The following is a 20,181-nucleotide window of genomic DNA, read 5'->3' as shown; positions in this document are numbered from 1 at the left end:
AAAAAATTAGAAAAAAAAAGTGGGTGGAGATAGTAAGGAAGAATCCAGAGATCATGGAAGGCAACTTCAGGCCATTAAACCTGAGAATTGGTCAGCACAAACCCTGTGCCCTCCCCTGCATTGAAATGATTCAGAATTGCCTCCTCCTCCTAAAGGTTAATTTCTCCACCCCGGCTTTGGATGACTTCAAAATTGGATATGTAAACCCATGAAGGATGTTGGATATATTGTCAAGAAAAATCATTAGTGGATCAATTTCCAGATCCTCAAATTTCATATGACCCCTCCTAAAACTGACCTACCTGAGAATACACTTTTTTAAATTATGTTATGTTAATCATCATACATACATCATTAGTTTTTGACATAGTGTTCCATGATTCATTGTTTGCGTATAACACCCAGTGCTCCATACAGCACGTGCCCTCTTTAATACCCATCACCAGGCTAACCCATCCTCCCACCCCCTCCCCTCTAGAACCCTCAGTTTGTTTTTCAGAGTCCATAGTCTCTCATGGTTTGTCTCCCCCTTCGATTTCCCCCCCTTCATTTTTCCTTTCCTACTATCTTCTTTTTTTTTTTAACATAAAATGTATTATTTGTTTCAGAAGTACAGGTCTGTGATTCAACAGTCTTACACAATTCACAGCGCTCACCATAGCACATACCCTCCCCAATGTCTATCACCCAGCCACGCCATCCCTCCCACCCCCCAACACTCCAGCAACCCTCAGTTTGTTTCCTGAGATTAAGAATTCCTCATATCGGTGAGGTCATATAATACATGTCTTTCTCTGATTGACTTATTTCGCTCAGCATATTACCCCAAAGATACAAATGTTGGGATCCGAAGGGGTACGTGCATCCCAATTTTTATAGCAGCAATGTCCACAATAGCCAAACTATGGACTGAGAATACACTTTGAGTCTAGGCATTAGAAAAATTCTTTCCTACCTTCCCTTTAACAATCACTTTCTTGAGGCACCTGGGTGGCTTAGTCATTTAAGCTTCCAGCTCTTGATTTTGGCAAAGGTCATGATCTCAGGGTCTTGAGATCAAGCCACGTGTCAGGCTCCCCACTGGGCATAGAACCTGTTTAGGATTATCTCTCTCCTTCTCCTTCTGCCCCTCCCCCACACCACCCCACCCCCACCTATTAGTGCGCGCATGCACACACTCTCAAAAAAAAAAAATCACTTTCTTTCCCTCCACAAAAGAAAGACATTCTCCTCACCCATTCTTAATTGTAATTGGATACATTTTGCTAGGGTATAAAAATCTCCAAAGAGCCAAAGAAACAACATAGGATTTTAGTCTCAGTGAAACTTCTTGAATAATTAAGCACCTGAAACACATTATGGGCCTTCTGTCTTTCCCTATCTTATAATTTCCTGTTAAGCGCTCAGCATGGCTCCAGAATCCTGGGCTCTGGAGCTGCCTTTGTGACTTCTTCCAATCCTCTCCATCTTACCTCTTATTCTCATGTTCAGTTCTGCACTGACTTTGACCAGCTTCTTTCAGGTACAACCTAGAAGCTCCTGGCCTCAAGCTCTCTGGTGCTGTGGGAAAGTGGGATCTCACACAGGTGTAATCTCGAATCTTGAGGAAGTTAACTCTCTACAGGGCAATGCTGGAGCCGATGCAGGTAGGTAAAGGCTTCCCCCTTTATTCAGAGAGATGGTCCTGAGACACATTTTATTAGGCTCCCCAGGTGATCTGTGGTATCTAGAAGCCAGTCTTGTATAGCAGTGGCCAATCAGATAAAGCTTCCTTTATTGGCGCTCGTCTTCTTCCTTTACTTTCCTGTCTTGCTGCTCCCTGTATGGTAAGCCTTTGTCTTAGGCTCTGCTTTTGGGGAAACCTATGCTAAGGGAATTGGGATTCCTGAATTCAGGTATTTTGTAATATGGGGCAGAAGGAGTGATGACAATTTCATTTAACAACTTCCCGTCTTCCATTCCTGGACTACTGCCAAAAGATACATCACCTTAGGGAGAGTGTTAAGAGAGAAAGTAGAGAGAACGGGAAAAATACTAAAGGCATCAGTGTCTTATTTTACCCAGGTGGCAAACTCAAGGCAAGGCTCTGTGGATTAGCTCTCTGTCCTAGAATTAGAATATTTGAGATATGTGGAAGGCACTCCTGAAAATCCACCTGGCTATGAGGCACACCTTCTCTGCATTTCTTCTGAATAAAAAGCATTTGGTGAGAACTCATTTCAGCTTTGTCTTGATGTAGGGCTCAAATGTATGTTTTCAGGATCTAAAGGAGGAAGTGGAAAAGTGCCTCCAGCACTCAGTGTTGCAGCTTCAAGTAAAAGGAACATACATGAAGGTAAGTTAGCATTTTATAATATCTTGAACATTTAATCGGATGTGTAGGAGAAACAATTTTATGTCGGCAAAAAAATTTGAAGACCACTCTATTAGTGTCCTTTTGCTACTGTAACCAATCACAAACTTGGTGACTTAATACATATTTATTCTCATACAGTTCTGTAGGTCAGAAGTCTGATATGGGTCTGGGATTAAAGCAAAGTGTTGGCAGATCTGTATTCCTTCAACAGGGAATCTAGGAGAGAATCCGTTCCTAGTTTTTTCTAGCTTCTATAGCCACCCAAATTCCTTACCTCATGACCCTGTTCCTCCATCTTCAAAGCCAGCAATGTCAGACTACATCCCTCTCCCAGCACCATCTCTCTTTCTCCATTCTACCTCTCTCTTCCATGTACAAGGACCCTTGTGATTACACTGGGCCCACCTAATCAAACATAGTCTTCCCATCTCAAAGTCAGCAGATTAGCAACTCTAAACTCAACTGCAACCTAAATTTGCTTTTACCATAACATAACCTAAGACATTCTTAAAGTCGAGGATTAGGACATGGACATTTTTGTGGAGTCATTGTTCTGCCTACCACAACCATTGTTCAAATTGCCATCATTTCTTCATTTTCTGGTACCACATACTATCAGTTACTCTCTTTCTCTCTTTATATTATCAATTCCTTTCTATTTGTTTTTTCCTGAAGAGTAAAGAACACACCTATCTTATTCACCCTGTGCCCACGTTGTTGGACAGAAATGAATAAATACAAATAATTTAAACACTTCTCTCCAGTTTAAACTCCCCACATTGAACTCCCTAGATACCACTCTTTTTCTCTCCCCACCCCCCTCCTTCACAGCCAAACATCTTGAAACCGCTTTTGTTTTCTCAATCATTTTCTCTACTTGTGACCCTCAAACCACAACCTGGCTTTCATCCATGAAAATGCTCTTCTCCTCATGGCAAACAGTGGACTTTGTCATTAAATCCAAAGGCCACATGGCACCATGTGACACAATGTTGACCAGATGCTCCATCCTGAAACTCTTGATTCCCTTGGTCTTTGTGGCCCCACAGTCCTAGCTTTCTTCCTATCTTTCTGTTAGATGTTCCCAGTCTCCTTTGTGAGATCCTCTCCTTGTGCCTAGTCGTACACCTTGCTGTTTGTTAGGGTTCTATCCTAAACCCTGTCATAATTCTGCACACTCTCTAGGCAGTCCCATAGCTTGATTACCAACTATAGGCAAATTGCTCCCAAATTCATATCTCCAGTCAGACCTGTGTCCTGAGTTTCAGATCCACATATTCTACTATTGATTAAAATTCTCTATATGATCTACAGGCACCTCAATTTTAACATACTGAAATCTGAATTTATCATTTGCTACTACATGTCAACCTACTTTAACTCTTGTATTCTCTATCTCAGTAAATGCCACACAAATCCCCTGTTTGAACAAGACAAAACCCTAGTTGTCAGGCTCTCCACCCTCATGAATCATCATCAAGTTCTGTCAGTTCTGCCTCCTCAATGTGTCTTGAATCATCCACACAGCCACTTCCCAAGTTTAAATCACCATTATTTCTTGCTTGGATTACTGGTGTTCCTGCTTCCAATTTTCTCCACTGCAGCTAGAATGATTTTTCTAGAAAACGAATAACACCATGTCATTTTCCTGATTAAAACACTTCAATGGCTCCCCACTGCCTTTAGGATCAAGACCCTAGCCTGATCTCTCACTCCAAACATGCTAAGCTTTTTTCACTTCCTTGAACTTGTCATATTGCTTCTCCTATCCAGACCATCTTACATGTTACCCCTGCCAGGCATACGCTTCCCACACTCCTTGCCTCCCTGTTTAATTCTTACTTAATCTTGAACAGAAAGGCATCTCATTTTCTGAGATTGGAGAGGGAAAAGAATGGATGGGTAGGAGAATAATTTGTCTTGTAGTTTGGAAGTAAAGGAATTGGAATTCATACCTGATACATTTCTCAGTGAAGTGGTAAAGGCATTTCCTTGGAGTGCAGGTAAGTACCAATAGGTAGAACATACAGAGGCTGCTGAAGGTTTCCTGGTGTCATCCATTAAGGGAAATAGGAAAGGTGCAAACCAAAGACAAGTAAAAGGATTGTCAAATGGAGATCAGTAATGATCCACTTGTAGTTTCCAGTCTGTATGCTTGAATGTATTTTCCAGCAATGCTAAGTCAAGCCTGTCCTTCTTAAAGCCCATCCACCTGATGTTCAAATCAAATAAACATTGTTGAAAATTCCGACCTCTTTTGAATATCTTTACAATTTTTCACATGCTCTCTTTTAATTTTTGCTGAAAATAATTTGATCATTACAATCAAAACATGATTTGATATATGTATATTTGTGAGATAATTACCACAATAGGTTAACATCCATTACCTCACATAGTTAAAATATTTTTCTAGTGATGACATCTTTTAAGATTTGCTCCCTTAGCCACTTCCATATCTATGATACAATATTGTTAACTATAGTCACTGTGCTGTACTTTACATACCTAGGACTTATTTATCTTAAAACTGGAAGCTTGTTCCTTCTGACAACTTTCACCCATTTTACTCACCTCCTACACCTCCCCTCTGGCAACAACCCATCTGTTCTCTGTATCTATTAGTTCAGTATTTTGAGATTCCACATATAAGTGAGATCATACAGTATTTGTCTTTCTCTGTCTGACTTATTTCATTTAGCATAACACCCTCAAGTTCCATCAGTGTTGTTGCAAAGGTCAAAATTTCCCTCTTATAGCCAAATAATATTCCATTGTAGATATACACCACATCTTTCTCCCTTCATCTGTTGTTGGACATGTAGGTTGTTTCCATGTCTTGGCTATTCTAAAGAAGAGTGCAATATCTTTTTAAGATAGTGATTTTATTTCTTCAAATAAATACCCAGAAGTGGAATTGTTGGTATGGTGTTTCTATTTTTAATTTTTAGTTCATTTTTAATTTTTTGAGGAACCTCTATACTGTCTTCCACAGTGGCTCTATACCAACTTACATTCCCACCAACAGTGCATGGGTGTTCCTTTTCTCCACATCCTCACCAACAATTGTTATTTCTTGTCTTTTTTATAATAGCTACATTCTGATATGAGGAGATATTTCATTGTGGTTTTTTTATTGAGGTATAATTGACCAACAACGTTACATTTTCAGCTATACAACATAATGATTCAATATTTGTATATATTGCAAAATGATCACCACAATAAGTCTAGTTAATATCTATCACCACACATAGTTAAAAATTTTGTTTCTTGTGTTGAGAACTTTTAAGATTTACTCTCTTGGCAACATTCAAATATACAATACAGTATTACTGACTATTGTCACCATGCTGTACACTGTATTCCCATAACTTATTTATTTTATAACTGGAAGTTTGTACCTTTGGCCATCTTTACCCGTTTTGACCATTCCCCACCCCCATGTTGCAACCACCAATCTGTTCTTCATATCTATGAGTTTGGGGTTTTGCAGGGTGGTAGAGGGTTAGATTCGGTATATAAGTGAGATCTTATGGTATTTGCCTTTCTCTGTCTGACTTATTTAACTTAGCATCTCATTGTGGTTTTGATTTGCATTTCCCTGATGGTTGATGATGTTGATCACCTTTTTATGTACCTGTTGTCCATTTTTATGTCTTCTCTGAAAAAAGGTCAACTCAGATCCTCCACCCATTGTTTGTTGTGTTGTTTTTTTTTTTTGTATTGAAACACAATTGACATACAAGGTTATGTTAGTTTCAGATGTACAAACTTCCAGTTATAAAATACATAAGTTGGAGACGAAAAGTACAGCATAGGGAATATGTATATGAATAATATACATTATTCAGTGCTCACCATGATAAATGTAGTCACCATCTGTCACCATACAATGTTATTATAATATTATTGACCATATTCCCTATGCTGTACTTTTCATCTCCAACTTATGTATTTTATAACTGGAAGTTTGTACTTCTTAATCCTCTTTATCTATTTTGCCCATCCCCCCACCCACCTACCCTCTGACAATTGCCAGTTTGTTCTCTGTATTTGAGTCTGTTTTTTTATTTGCGTGTTTTGTTTTTTATTTTCCACATATAAGTAAAATCACAGGTATTTATCTTTCTCTGTCTGACTTAATTGAATTAGCATAATACCCTCTAGGTCCATCCATGTAGTTCCAAATGGCAAGCTCTCATTCTTTTATATGGCTAAGATTCCAGTGTGTGTGTGTGTGTGTGTGTGTGTGTGTGTGTGTGTGTGTGTGTGAGAGAGAGAGAGAGAGAGACATCTTTATCCACTCATCTATTGATGGGCACATGAGTTGCTTCTGTATCTTGGCTATTGTAAATAATGCTGTAATAAACATAGCGGTGAATATATCTTTCCCAGGTAGTGTTTTTGTTTGGGGCGGGGGGTAAATATCCAGGAATAGAATTACTGGATCATATGGTATTTCTATTTTTAATTTTTTGAGAAATCTCCACACTGTTTTCATAGTTGTTGCACCAATTTACAGTCCCACCAACAGTGCACAACTGTTCCTTTTTCTCCACATCATTCCAACATTTGTTATTTCTTATCTTTTCGATACTAGCTATTCTGACAAATGATTGTGGTTTTGATTTGCATTTCCCTGATGATGAGTGACGCTGAGCATCTTTTCATGTGTCTCTTGACCATCTGTATTTCTTCTTTGGAAAAATGTCTGTTCAGGTCCTCTGCCCATTTTAACTGGATTGTTTCCCTGGTGTTGAGTTGTATAAATTTTTCATATATTTTAGATATTAAACCCTTATCAGATATATCATTTACAAATATCTTCTCCCATTAACTAGGTTGCCTTTTCATTTTGTTGATGGTTTCCTTTGCTATGCAAAAGCTTTTTATTATCTATAAACTATCCCAATATTTTTTACTTTTGTTTTCCTTGCCTCAGGAGACATATCCATAGATATGTTCCTAAAAGTGATGTCCAAGAGATTACTGCCTATATTTTCTTTTAGGAGTCTTATGGTTTCAGGTCTCATATTTAGGTCTTTAATCCATTTTGAATTTATTTTTGTACATGGTGAAAAAAAAAATGGCCCAGCTTCATTCTTTTGTATGTAGCTATCCAGTTTTCCCAGCGCCATTTGTTGAAGAAACTGTTGTCTTTTCCTCACTGTATATTCTCGCTTCCTTTGTTGTAGATTAATTGAACATATAGGTATGGGTTTATTTCTGGCCTCTCTATTCTGTTCCGTTGTTCTATGTGTCTATTTTTGTGCCAGTACCATACTGTTTGATTACTATAGCTTTATAGTACATCTTGAAATCTGGGACTGTGACACCTCCAGCATCTTTCTCAAGATTGCTTTGGTTATTTGAGGTCTTTTGTGGTTCCACAGAAATTGTAGGATTATTTGTTCTAGTTCTATGAAAAAAATGCTATTGATGGGGTGCCTGGGTGGCTCAGTCAGTTAAGTGTCTGCCTTCAGCTCAGATCATGATCTGGGGTCCTGGGATTGGACCCGTGTTGGTCTCCCTGCTCAGTGGGGAGTCTGCTTCTCCCTCTCCCCACTCCCTCCTGCTTGTTATCTCACTCTCTCTCAAATAAATAAATAAATATTTTTTTAAATGCTATTGGTATTTTCATAGGGATTTCACCGAATCTGTATATTGCTTTGGGTAGTGTGGACATTAAAAAAATATTAATTCCTCCAATCCATGAGTATGGTCTATCTTCCCTTTGTTTGTGTCATCTGTCAACGTCTTATAGTTTTTAGAGTATAGATCTTTCACCTTCTTGGGTAAATTTATTCCTAGGTATTTTATCCTTATAGGTAGAATTATAAAAGGATTGTTATTATTTTAAGTAATATTAAAATTTTTATTATATTTAATAATAAAATGTTTAATAACAATAATTTTTATTTTTCTGATACTTTTTGTTAGTGTATAGAAATGCAACAGATTTCTGTATATTACTTTCTTATCCTGTGACTTTATTGAATTCCTTTTTTAGTTCTAGTTATTTTTGGTGGAGTTTTTAGGGTTTCCTATATATAGTATCATGTCATCTGCAAATAGTGGGTTTTACTTCTTCATTGCCAATTTGGATGCCTTTTATTTCTTTTGTTGTTGTTTTATTTTAAGTAGACTCCATGCCCAAAGTGGGGCTTGAACTGATAGCCCAGAGATCAAGAGTCGCACACTTTACCAGCTGAGCCAGCCATGCACTCCCTTGTCTGATTGTTGTTGCTAGGACTTCCAGTAATATGTTGAATAAAGTAGTGAGAGTGAATGTCCTTTTCTTGCTCCCAATTGTAGAGGAAAATCCACCATTGAGAATGATGTTTGTTTTTTGTAGGTTTTTTGTATATAACCTTTATTATGTTAAGATATGTTCCTTCTAACCCCATTTTTTAAGGGTTTTTATCATGAATGAAGGCTCTATTTTTTCAAACTCTTTTTTTGCATCTATTGAGATTATTATAGGTTTTGATCCTTTCTTCTCTTAATGTGATGTTTCACATTGATTGATGTGCAAATATTGAACCACCTTTGCATCCCTTGAATAAGTCCCACTTGATCATAGTGATAGATTTTTAAATGTATTTTTCAATATGGTTTGCTAAAATATCATTGAAAATTTCTACATCTATATTCATCAGAGATATGAGCCTGTAGTTTTCTTTTTTTGTATCATCTTTGTCTGGTTTTGGGTTCAGAGTAATGCTGACCTCATAGGATAAATTTGGAAGTTTTTCTTCCTCTTCTACTTTTGAAATAGTTTGAGAAGAATAGGTATACTTCTTTAAATGTTTGGTAAAAATTACCTGTGAGCCATCCAGTCCTGAGTTTTGTTTGGTGGGAGTTTTTTGATTACCAATTCAATTTCATTACTAGTAATCAGTGTGTTCAAGTTTTCTATTTTTTCCTGATTCAACTTTGGAAGACTGTATGCTCTTAGGAATTTATTCATTTCTTCTACATCATCTGATTTGTGGGCATATAATTTTTCACAATATTCTCATAATTCTTTGTATTTCTCTAGCCTCCTCCTTTGTTTCTGATTTTATTTCTTTTAGTCCTGTCTTTCCCCCCTTGCCCCTTGATGTCTGCTGAAGGTTTATCAATTTTTCTCACCCAAAGAACCAGCTCGCTCTTCATTTCATTGATCTTTTTTTTTTTTCTTTAGTCTCTATTTATTTTTGCTCTAATCCTTTTTATTTCTTCTATTTGCTTTGGGCCTTTTTATTCTTTTTTAAAAAAAAATATTTATTTGAGATAGAGAGTGAGACAGAGAGACAGCATGAGTGGGGGGCAAAGGGAGAGGGAGAAGCAAGCTCCCTGCTGAGTAGGGAGCCTGATGTGGGGGCTCAATCCCGGGACCTTGGGATCATGACCTGAGCTGAAGGCAGACACTTAATTGACTGAGCCACCCAGGCACCCTGGGCCTTTTTGTTCTTTATCTATATCCTTTTAGTGGAAAGTTATTTATTTGAGATTTTTCCTGTATCTTGAGATAGGCCAATATCCCTACAAGCTTCTCTCATTGAACCACTTTTGCTGCATCTCAAAGATTTTGGACCATTGTGTTTTCATTTTCATTTGTCTTCATGTATTTTTAAATTTCGTCTTTGATTTCTTTGATGAACCATTGGTTTATTAGTAGCATGTTGTTTAGCCTCCACGTGCTTGTGTTTTTTCCAGTTTTTTTCTTGTAATTGATTTCTGATTTCATATTGTTGTGGTCGGAAAAGATGCTTGATATGATGTCAGTCTTCTTAAATTTATTGAGACTTGTTCTATGGCCTAACATGTGATCTATCCCAGAAAACATTCCATGTGCACTTGAAAAAAAATGTATATTCTGTTTTTGAATGGAATGTTCTCTGTATATCTCTTAGGTCCATCTGGTACAATTATTGTTCAAAGCCACTGTTTTCTTATTGGTTTTCTGTCTCAGTGATCTATCCATTGAAGTAAGCAGGGTGTTAAAGTCCTATATTATTACTGTTTTATTGTAAATTTCATTTTTATCTATTAACATTTGCTTTGTATATTTAGGTGCTCCCATGTTGGGTGCATAGATATTTGATTCCTGTTTTCATTAGGTAGTGACCTTCTTTGTCACTTGCTACAGACTTGGTTTTAAAATATATTTTGTCTCATATAACTATTGCTTCCTTGGCTTATTTTTTTTAGCTTCTATGGAATGTTTTTCCATCCTTTCACTTTGTCTGTATGTGTTTTTAAGTCTGAAGTGAGTCTCTGGTAAACAGCATATAGATGGGTCTGATTTTTTTATCCATTCATCCACCATGTGTATTTTTTTAAGGGAGTGGTGTAGGGAGGGGCAGAGAGAGAGGGAAAGAGAGAGAGAATCTTAAGCAGGCTTCATGCTCATTGTGGAGCCTGATGCAGGGCTCCATCTCATAACCTTGATATCATTACCTGAGCCAAAATCAACAGTGGTAATTTAACAGACTGAGCCACCCAGGCACCCCCACCATATGTATTTTGATTGAAGCATTTAGTCCATTTACATTTAAAGTAATTATTAATAGGTATGTACTTATTACCATTTTGTTCATTGTTTTCTGGTTGGTTTTGTAGTTCTTCTCTGTTCCTTCTCTTCCCCTCTTCCTTTTGGTGATGGCTTTATTCAGGGTTATGCTTGAATTCCTTCCTCTTTATTTTTTGTGTATGTATTATAGGTTTTTTGATTTGTCATTATGATTGGGTTCATATATAACATCTTATATGTATAGTGGTCTATGTTGAATTGATGATCACTTAAGTTTGAACACATTCTAAATTTTTACTCCTCCCTCCAATTTTTATATTTAAGGTCACATTTTACGTCTTTTTATATTGTGTATTCCTTGGCTAATTTTTGTAGATATTACTCATTTTACTACTTTTGTGTTTTAACCTCCATACTGGCTTTATAAGTGATTAATTTACTACCCTTATTATATGTTTGCTTTACCTATGAAATTTTTTTTCATAATTTTCTTATTTCTGGTTATGGCCTTTTCTTTCCACTTAATTCTTTTTTTTTTTTTTTAAGATTTATTTATTTGAGAGAGAGACAGAGAGCAAGTAGGGGGAGAGGAGAGGGAGAGAGAGAATCTCAAACAGACTCCACACGGTGTACAGAGTCCAAGTCCAACATGGGGCTTGATCTCACAACCCCGGGATCATAACCTGAGCCGAAATCAAGAGTTGGATGCTTAACTAACTGAGCCACCCAGACGCCCCTCTACTTAAAGAATTCTCTTTAACATTTCTTGTAAGGGTGGTTTAGTGATAATAAATTCCTTTAACCTTTGTTTGTTGGGAAACTCTTTAATCTCTCCTTTTCTGAGTGATAACATTGCTGGGTAAAGTATTCTTGATTGTAGTGTTGTTGTTGTTGTTGTTGTTGTTTTCCTTTAATCACTTTGAATTTATCATGTTGCTCCCTCTGGCCTGCAAAGTTTCTACTGAAAACTCAGCTGATAGCCTTATGTAGTTTCCCTTGTATATAACTGCTTTCTCTTGTCCCTGTTAAAATTATTTCCTTATTATTACTTTTTCTCATTTTAATTAATATGTGTCTTGGTGTGATCCTCCTTGATTTTATCTTGTTAGAGGCTCTCTCTGATTCCTGGACCTGGCTGCCTATTTTCTTCCCCAGATTATGAAGGTTTTCAGTTATTAGTTCTTAAATAAGTTTTGTGCCCCCTTCTCTCTCTCTTCTCTTATTGGGATCCCTATAATGTGAATGTTATTGTGCTTAATGATATCAGAGTTTCCTTAGCCTATTTTCCTTTTTTATTCTTTTTTCTTTTTGCTAATCAGCTTCAGTGCTTTCCATTACTCTTTCTTCCAGATCACTCATCCATTCTTCTGCATCCTCTAATCTGCTGCTGTTGATATCCTCTACTGTTTTTTTTTTTTATTTCAGTTATTGAATTATTCTGCTTTGACTGGTTCTTTTTTATATCTTCTATCTTTATGTTATTCTCACTGAGTTCATCCACTCTTTCCTCAAGTCCAGTGAGTATCTTCATGACCATTACTTTGAATTATCAAATCAGTCATTTATCTTTGTTTCATTTAGCTCTTTTACTGTGATTGTCCTGTTCTTTAATTTGGGATATACTCCTCTGTCCCCTCACTTTGTCAAACTCTCTGTGTTTGTATTATACAGGTCAGCTATATCTCCTGGTCTTGAAAGTAGTGGCTTGTGTAGAAGTACTGTGGTGCCCTATAGTGCAATCCCCCCTGGTCACCAGAAACAAGTACTCTGGGGGTGTCCCCTGTGTGGGCTGCAAGCACCCTCCTATTGTGGCTGAACTAGATTGCTTTCAGCCCAGAAAGCTGTAGTGACCTGCTTGACTTGCTGTGGGCATCTAGTGAGGGTTTGTTCCCATCACTGTTGAGAGGCCTGTCCGTAGCTGTCATGGGTTCATTGAAGGGTGAGGCCAACAGTCAGGCTAACTGTCTGCAATTGGCCTCTGTCATAGGCATACCAAAGTGCAGAATTTGTTCCCTGTATAGTCAGCTAAGAGGTATGCCTGCCAGAACTACAGGCATGCTGGTGTGTGCACTTAATCCCCCCTCCCCCCACACAGGGCAAGAGCCACTTAGGAGTGGCATCAGTTCCCGCAGGGGTTGCCAGCCAGTTTGGGTGGGTCAGGAGCTGTTTTGGAGTGACATCAGGTTGGATGGGGCAGATTCATAGGGGAATGCCAGAGCAGGGCACATGGTGCCAGCAAGATAGATAGAGAATGTTAGCACTGGCTCTCACAAGCATCCATCTATCTAGGGTGGGAGAGGGGAAGAGAAATGGTGCCCACCAGCAGTTTTATTCCCAGAGAATTCTGCAAATCCCTGCGACTCCAGCACATGCTGTAAGATTAGTCAATATATCCCCTTCATGTATACCCCTAGGTGCTTTTCAAACTTGTTTCTGTGCTATGTCCTGGGCCAAGTAATTTTGCTGGCTCTTTAAGGTGGGGGCTTAGCTTCCCATTGCCTTCCACCTCTCCCAGAGTTAAACTCCACTGATTTTTAAAAGCTCCTAGGGTTAAGTCCAGCTGGTTCTCAAAGCCAGATGTTATTGGGACTCAGCTTCCCAGTGCAGTTGCCCAGGGCCAGGGGTGCCTTGTGCAGGGTCTGATCCTCTAGCTTCTCTGTGCTTGTGATATCCAGGGGTTTGGTTCCCAACCATGTATCCACTCCTCCTACCCTTTTTGGTGACTTTCTCTCCGTGATTAGCTGTTGTAAATGTATTCAGCCAGTCTCCAGATCATTGTCAGAGTTAGTTGCATAGATGTAGCTATCTTGGTATGTCCATGGGATGAGGTGAGCTCAGGATCATCCTACTCTGCCATCTTCCCAAAACTTGCTTGTTTTATTCTATTGAGTTGTATGCATTCTTTATATATTTGGATATTAACCCCTTATAAGATATCAGAAGCTTTTTAGTTTGATGTAGCCCTGCTTGTTTATTTGTACTTTTGTTGCCCTTGCTTTTGATGTCATATCCAAGTCACAGCCAATCAGTCAAGCATAAGTGACAATCTGGACATGGCAATTGGCATTTGAAGTTGGGGGCGGGTTGTCTTGTGGAACTGAGCCTTTTAACCTGTGGGATCTGATGCTATCACAGGTAAATACTGTCAGAATTGAGCTAAATTGCAGGACACCCAGCTGGTGTCGCAGAAATGCTTCATGTGGGAAAACCCCACACACATTTGGTGACCAGAAGTGTTATGAGTATGGTAGTAGTGTGAGAAGTAAAGGAAACACATAGGAGAGGAACACTGGGTATTTTTTCCGAAAACAACCACACCATTTTGATTATTATAGCTATGTAACGTAGTTTGAAATCAGGAAGTGTGATGCCTCCAGTTTTTTCTTTCTCAGGGTTACTTTGGCTATTATGTGGTTCCATACAAATTTTAGGATTGTTTGTTTTATTTCTATGAAAAATGCCATTGAAATTTTGATAATGCCATTGAAATTTTGATAGGGATTACATTGAACCTGTACATTGCTTTTGATACTATGGACATTTTAACAATATGATTTCTTCCAATGCATGACCATTATATATCTTTCCATTTATGTATGTATTCTTCAATTTTTTCATCCATATCCTGTAGTTTTCAGTATAAAGTTCATTCACCTCCTTGATTAATTTTATTCCTAGCTATTTTGTTCTTTTTGATTCAGTTATAAATGGAACTGTTTTTTTAATTTCTCTGATAGCCCATTTTTAGCATATAGAAATGCAACTGATTTTTGTATACTGATTTTATATCATGCAACTATAAATTTGTCTATTCTAATAGTTTTTTGGTGGAGTGTTTTGGGTTTTCTATATATAATATCAAGTCATCTGAAATACAGTTTTACTTTTTCTGTTCCAATTTGGATGCCTTTTATTTTTTATTTATATTGTCTTATTGTGTGATCTAATATATGCTCTATCCTGGAAAACATTCCATGTGTGCTTGAGAAGAATGTATATTCTGCTCTTGAATGGAATGTTCTATTTATGTCTGTTAAGTCCATCTTATCTAATGTATCATTTAAGGCCAATATTTTCTTACAGATTTTCTGTCTACATGATCTGTCCATTTTTGAAAGTGGGGTCTGTACGCCCCCTACTATTAGTATATTGCTGTCTATTAATATTAATCAGGTCTGTTAATATTTATATATTTAGGTGCTCCTATTTGGAGTGCGTAAATATTTACAAGTATTTTCTTGCTGAATTGACCATGTCATTATGTAATGTCCTTCTTTGTCTCTTATTAGTCTTTAACTTAAAATCTAATTTGTCTAATATAAATATAGCTACCTCAGCTTTCATTTGGTTTCTATATGCATGGAATGTCTTTTTCCATCTCTTCACTTACAACCTCGGTATTTCCTTATATCTGAAGTCAGTCTCTTGCAGGTAGCATATAGATGGGGCTTTTTCCCCCCATAAATTTAGTCACTCTATGTCTTTTGATTGGATAATTTATTCCATTTGAAGTATGTATTGATAGGTATGGGCTTATTGCCATATTGTTCATTGTTTTCTGGCTGTTTAGTAGTTCTTCTTCTTTTGCTGTTCCTTTGTGATTTGATGATTTTTTGTATCTCAATGAAAGCAGCAGCTTTAAAGTATGCAAATATGCCTCTTTCAGGGATGACACGGTGATGGGTGTTTCTATCTGTTCCTTCTTCATTTACCCTTGGCTTGATAGAAGTTAAGAACTACTTGTTTGCTACTATCTCACTGAACCCATGATCATGAGGACTTCTTGCCACCAGAGCCAGGCTATCAGGAGATGTATTCTCTGGGCAGCAGCCATAAAATCCTGGGCATCAGATGTAGGCAAAACTCCTTTCACAGAGACATCGGGGACCTGGTGGGGAGTGGGAGAACAGGCAGAAAGAGAAATGAAGATAGTGCCCACTGGCCGGCCTCTTCCCAGGGAAGGATTGCAGTCAGACCCTAGATATGTGTTAAATTAGAAGCATGTTCCTTAGACCACAGGTTTTAAGATCTGCAAATATGGAAAGTCATGGAAGGACTGGGAGTTTCAGTCTGCTGCATCTGTTGTGCCCTGGCAGGATAGCTGTTTAAGAACTGTTGCTCTGTTACAGTCCTGTGGAACTCATGAATGTAAACCTTTGGCCACCAGAGCCAGGTGATCAAGGAATGTGTCCCCTGAGTGGCAGCCACAAAAGCTAGGGAGCCAGACAGGTGCACAAGTACCTTTCTAAAAGATACCAGCCATCTGGAGCAAGGCAGAAGGAGAGTACAAAGATGGCACCCAGTGTCCCCCCCACCCCAAGTCTCTGGAGATTATGTCAGTCAACCCTGCATATGTGTTAAATTAACTTTAAGAACTTTTAAGATAAGCAGATAGGCCTCTTTTGTGGAAACACTGGGAGTTTCAGTCTGCTGCCTCTTCACTAAGCCCTGAGTTAATATAGTCACAGTGAGTCCTCACAAGGCTGTTAAGAACTGTATTTTAGTTTGTGATAATCTTGTGGATCTCATGAACATAGGTCCCATTGGCTTTCAGAGCTAGATGTTTTAGAGCCTACCTCTCATATGGAAGTCTTAAAAGTTTGGGCACAGCTGTAGGTCCAAACACTTCACTACTCAGGGAGAAGCTGGGAGTCCTGAGTTCCCTACCCATTGTGTATTGTCACACCATGGGATGGCTTTAAACTGAGATTGTGTCCCAGCCCCTCTTACCTATTTCAATATGGATTTTTTTTCATTTGCCTAATGTGTTGGAGTCACTCAGCTAGTTTCTGGATTTCTTTCAGAGGGAATTATTCCATATGTTGCTTCCATTCTGGAAGGAGGTAAGTTTAGGATGTCACTATCTTGAACCAACCTCTCCTGATCTCTGGAATTTTAAATTTTTTAACCATTCCCATGTATGTTCTTTTATAGGGCTATTATTAAACCTTTAAAGGACATGTCAATATTATTAAACCTTTAAAGGACATTTCAATATGACATTTCTAACTTCTATAAATGTTTATCAAATTTGTAATCTTGTGTAAATTATTGAACTATTTTATATCCTTATAGTTGACTTTTTTCCTATTTTTCTTTTGAAAACTTTAAAGACTTAGCCAGTTTGGACATATTAGGTATGTTTAATCATAATTATTATATATTTTGTACCATTTATCTTATCATAAATGTAAATTCAGTTATGACATTGCTTTGGACACTGGGATCTACATTCTAGAAATGTGTTCATTTGCTTATAATGTTGGGTTCTGAAGGCCCAAGGCAGAAAAACTAGGATAACAGTGAGTGTTATGTATGTTTTCACTGTGTCAGGAGTGCTGTGCAGATTTCCCTATGGCAGAGACCAAAGAACAAGCTTCTCACTGAAGGCCTTTATAAAATGCTAACAAATAAACCACTGGGTGTATTTATAAGAGATGTGTGAGAGAGCCTGACTGTCACTGTCATGCACAAACTGGTGGGCATCCAAAGCCCATGCACTCAAAAGAAAAATTAAATGTGGTTTGCTTAGTTTTTATTTCCCACTTACTTAGGAGAAACAATGAAACAGCTATAGTGAAAACAAGTTTATTCTCACTGGATTCCATCACTTGAAAGGGGGAATCACAGAATTTTCCCCTGGAAATATCTTTAGCGATCATCTAATTCAACACTACCTCTCCCTGGTTTTATTTCATACTTCATTTACCCATTTGCTGGCACAGACAATTCTTTTTAAAAATATCTTTACATATAAATATTCGTGCATGAATACCCAACGTGAAAGTTACACAGGATTCGCTTATTATAGATTATGTGATTTCCCTTGCATCTTTCCTCCTTAAAGCTCTAATGCAGTGAACTTTCCTGAGTAAACATTAGAAAAAGCACATTAAATACTTGATTTTGTGATGCCTAAATGCTAAGGGAACAAGGAGTAGTTTGGAATGGAGAAAAGGCAAAACCATAGAAGACGCATGTGAGAATCAGAAGGCTAAAGGAGGTAAAGGAGAAAGGCTTAGGTTCTCCCCAGGCACTCACTTGAACTAAGTAGACAATCAGAATGGGTCACAAAGTAGAGAAGTAGGAAAGGAGTCAGGCTGCTATAATTAAGACCCTCAATTTGGAAAAAATGTCATAGTCAATTTTCCTTCAATGTCCAATTACTTTCATTTGAAGTAAGACAATTGGAACATGTCCATCCTCTTTTTCTGCCACCCCTGTGCTTGCTGAGCAGCAAAAAAAGTGCCACAGAGGAGCTAGGGCTGGATATAAAGGGCAGTGAATAGCCTGGTATTGGGAAATGGGAGGAGATTTCAGATTCAAATATTAGTTCTGATACTAGCTTGTGTGTTACCTGGAGCATTGCTCAACCTTTCCTAACCTCAATTTCCCCCATTTGATTAGGTGACATTAGAGTGGTGACTTCTGTAAGATCCCTTCCAGTTCTAACATCCTATGATTATAGATGTTGAGCATCTCGTGACCAGAGCTTTGCCTTAACATAAACTCCCATAAATATGGGAGTCTCTGAAACTAATTCTAATGAGCCCCTGAGTGTGGTAGAAGGACCTCATAAGAGCCCAGTATCTTTTATAAAGCCATCACCTAAAACAAGGTTCACACAAGCTCAGTTTTAGACATTGTACTTCCCACAGCATGCCTATAAATTGCAAACCCGAAATAAATTCATTCACTCATTAAGTAAAATGCCAGGCTCTAGGGTTGGAGCTTTGAATAGGAAGATAAAAAACATAGCCCTTACCCTCAGGAATCCAGAGATAACTTTTATTCTGTGAGTAGTGGAGAGGCAATGTGCATAGAGGGCTGAGAATGCCAGATGGAATGATGAACCCATTGCAAGAAGGGAGGGATGATGCAGGGAAGGCTACAGGAGCATTGTGAGCATTTGTGGGGGATGTTCCAGAGAAGGCTACACAGTCTTTGAGAAGGTTACAGAAGCATGAGCATTTGTGAGATAGTAATGGGCAAAGAACATTTTTAGGCTGAAGGAACAGTTTGGATAAAGGCAGAGTGAAGGCCATTGCTGTTTCAAGAAATGCTTAAAAATGTACTGAAGCTGAAATGTATGAGCATAGGACAACAGTGACCAGGAAGAAAAGAGGTGAACAAGGTCGAGACCAAATTGTAAATGTTCTTATATGCCTGACAAAGGAATCTGGAATTAACTCCTATGGGCAACTGCTGGGAATTGAGAGGTTTGCAAGCATGAGCTAGACACAGATTTGTGTCTAGGAGGAAAATGTGCTGATAGCAGCAAGAAGGATCAAAGAGACTGAGGAAAGACTGGTGGAATGGAAACCAGAGAAGGGGGTACTGCAGAGCAGATAACCAGCTCATCCTGACTCACACCATTTGCCATTTGCAGGATGGAGTCTGAATTATATTAGCACACCCGTTCTTGTCTGATCAGGAGTATAAACAGAGGTGCAGAAAAGCTTTCCAGGAATCATAATGGGAATAACACAGATCTCTAAATAAATAGTGACAGTCTTTTTAAAAATTAATTTCTAAAAATTCCAGTATAACTAACATATAGTGTTATATTAGTTTCAGGTGTACAATATGGTGATTTAACAATTCTAGACAAAACTCAGTGCTCATCACAATAAGTACACTCTTAATCCCCTTCACCTATTTCACCCATCCACCCAACCACCTCCCCTCTGGTAATCACCAGTTCTCTATATTTAAGAGTTGAGGCACCTAGGTGGCTCAGTCGATTGGGCATCCGACTCTTGATTTCTGCTCAGGTCATTTTCCCAGAGTCAAAGGATCAAGCCCCACGCCCAGCTCCACGCTCAGCAGGGAGTCTGCTTGGGATTGTCTCTCTCCCTCTCCATCCCCCCATTCATGCTCTCGTCTCATTCTCTCTCTCTCTCAATCTTTTTTTTTTAAGTGTTTTTTTTCTCTTTCTTTGTTGTGCTTATTAAATTCCACATATGAGTGAGATCATATGGTATTTGTCTTTCTCTGACTGACTTCACTAAGCATTATATCCTCTAGGTCTGTCCATATTGTTGCAAATGGCAAGATTTCATTCCTTTTTATGGCTGAGTAATATTCCATTATTTATATATACACCATATCTTCCATATCCATTCATCTGTTGATGGATAATGAGGTTGTTTCAATATTTTCAATATTGTAAATAATGGTGCAATAAACATATGGGTGCATATATCTTTTTCATTTAATGTTTTCATTTTCTTTGGGTGAATACCCAGTAGTGGAATTACTGGATCGTATGTTAGTTCTATTTTTAATTTTTTGAGGAAACTCC

The sequence above is a fragment of the Leptonychotes weddellii genome, chromosome 8, assembly GCF_054177405.1.
Source record: "Leptonychotes weddellii isolate Sample4059 chromosome 8, ASM5417740v2, whole genome shotgun sequence".
Taxonomy (NCBI): domain Eukaryota; kingdom Metazoa; phylum Chordata; class Mammalia; order Carnivora; family Phocidae; genus Leptonychotes; species Leptonychotes weddellii.
This window is presented reverse-complemented; position numbering follows the sequence as displayed.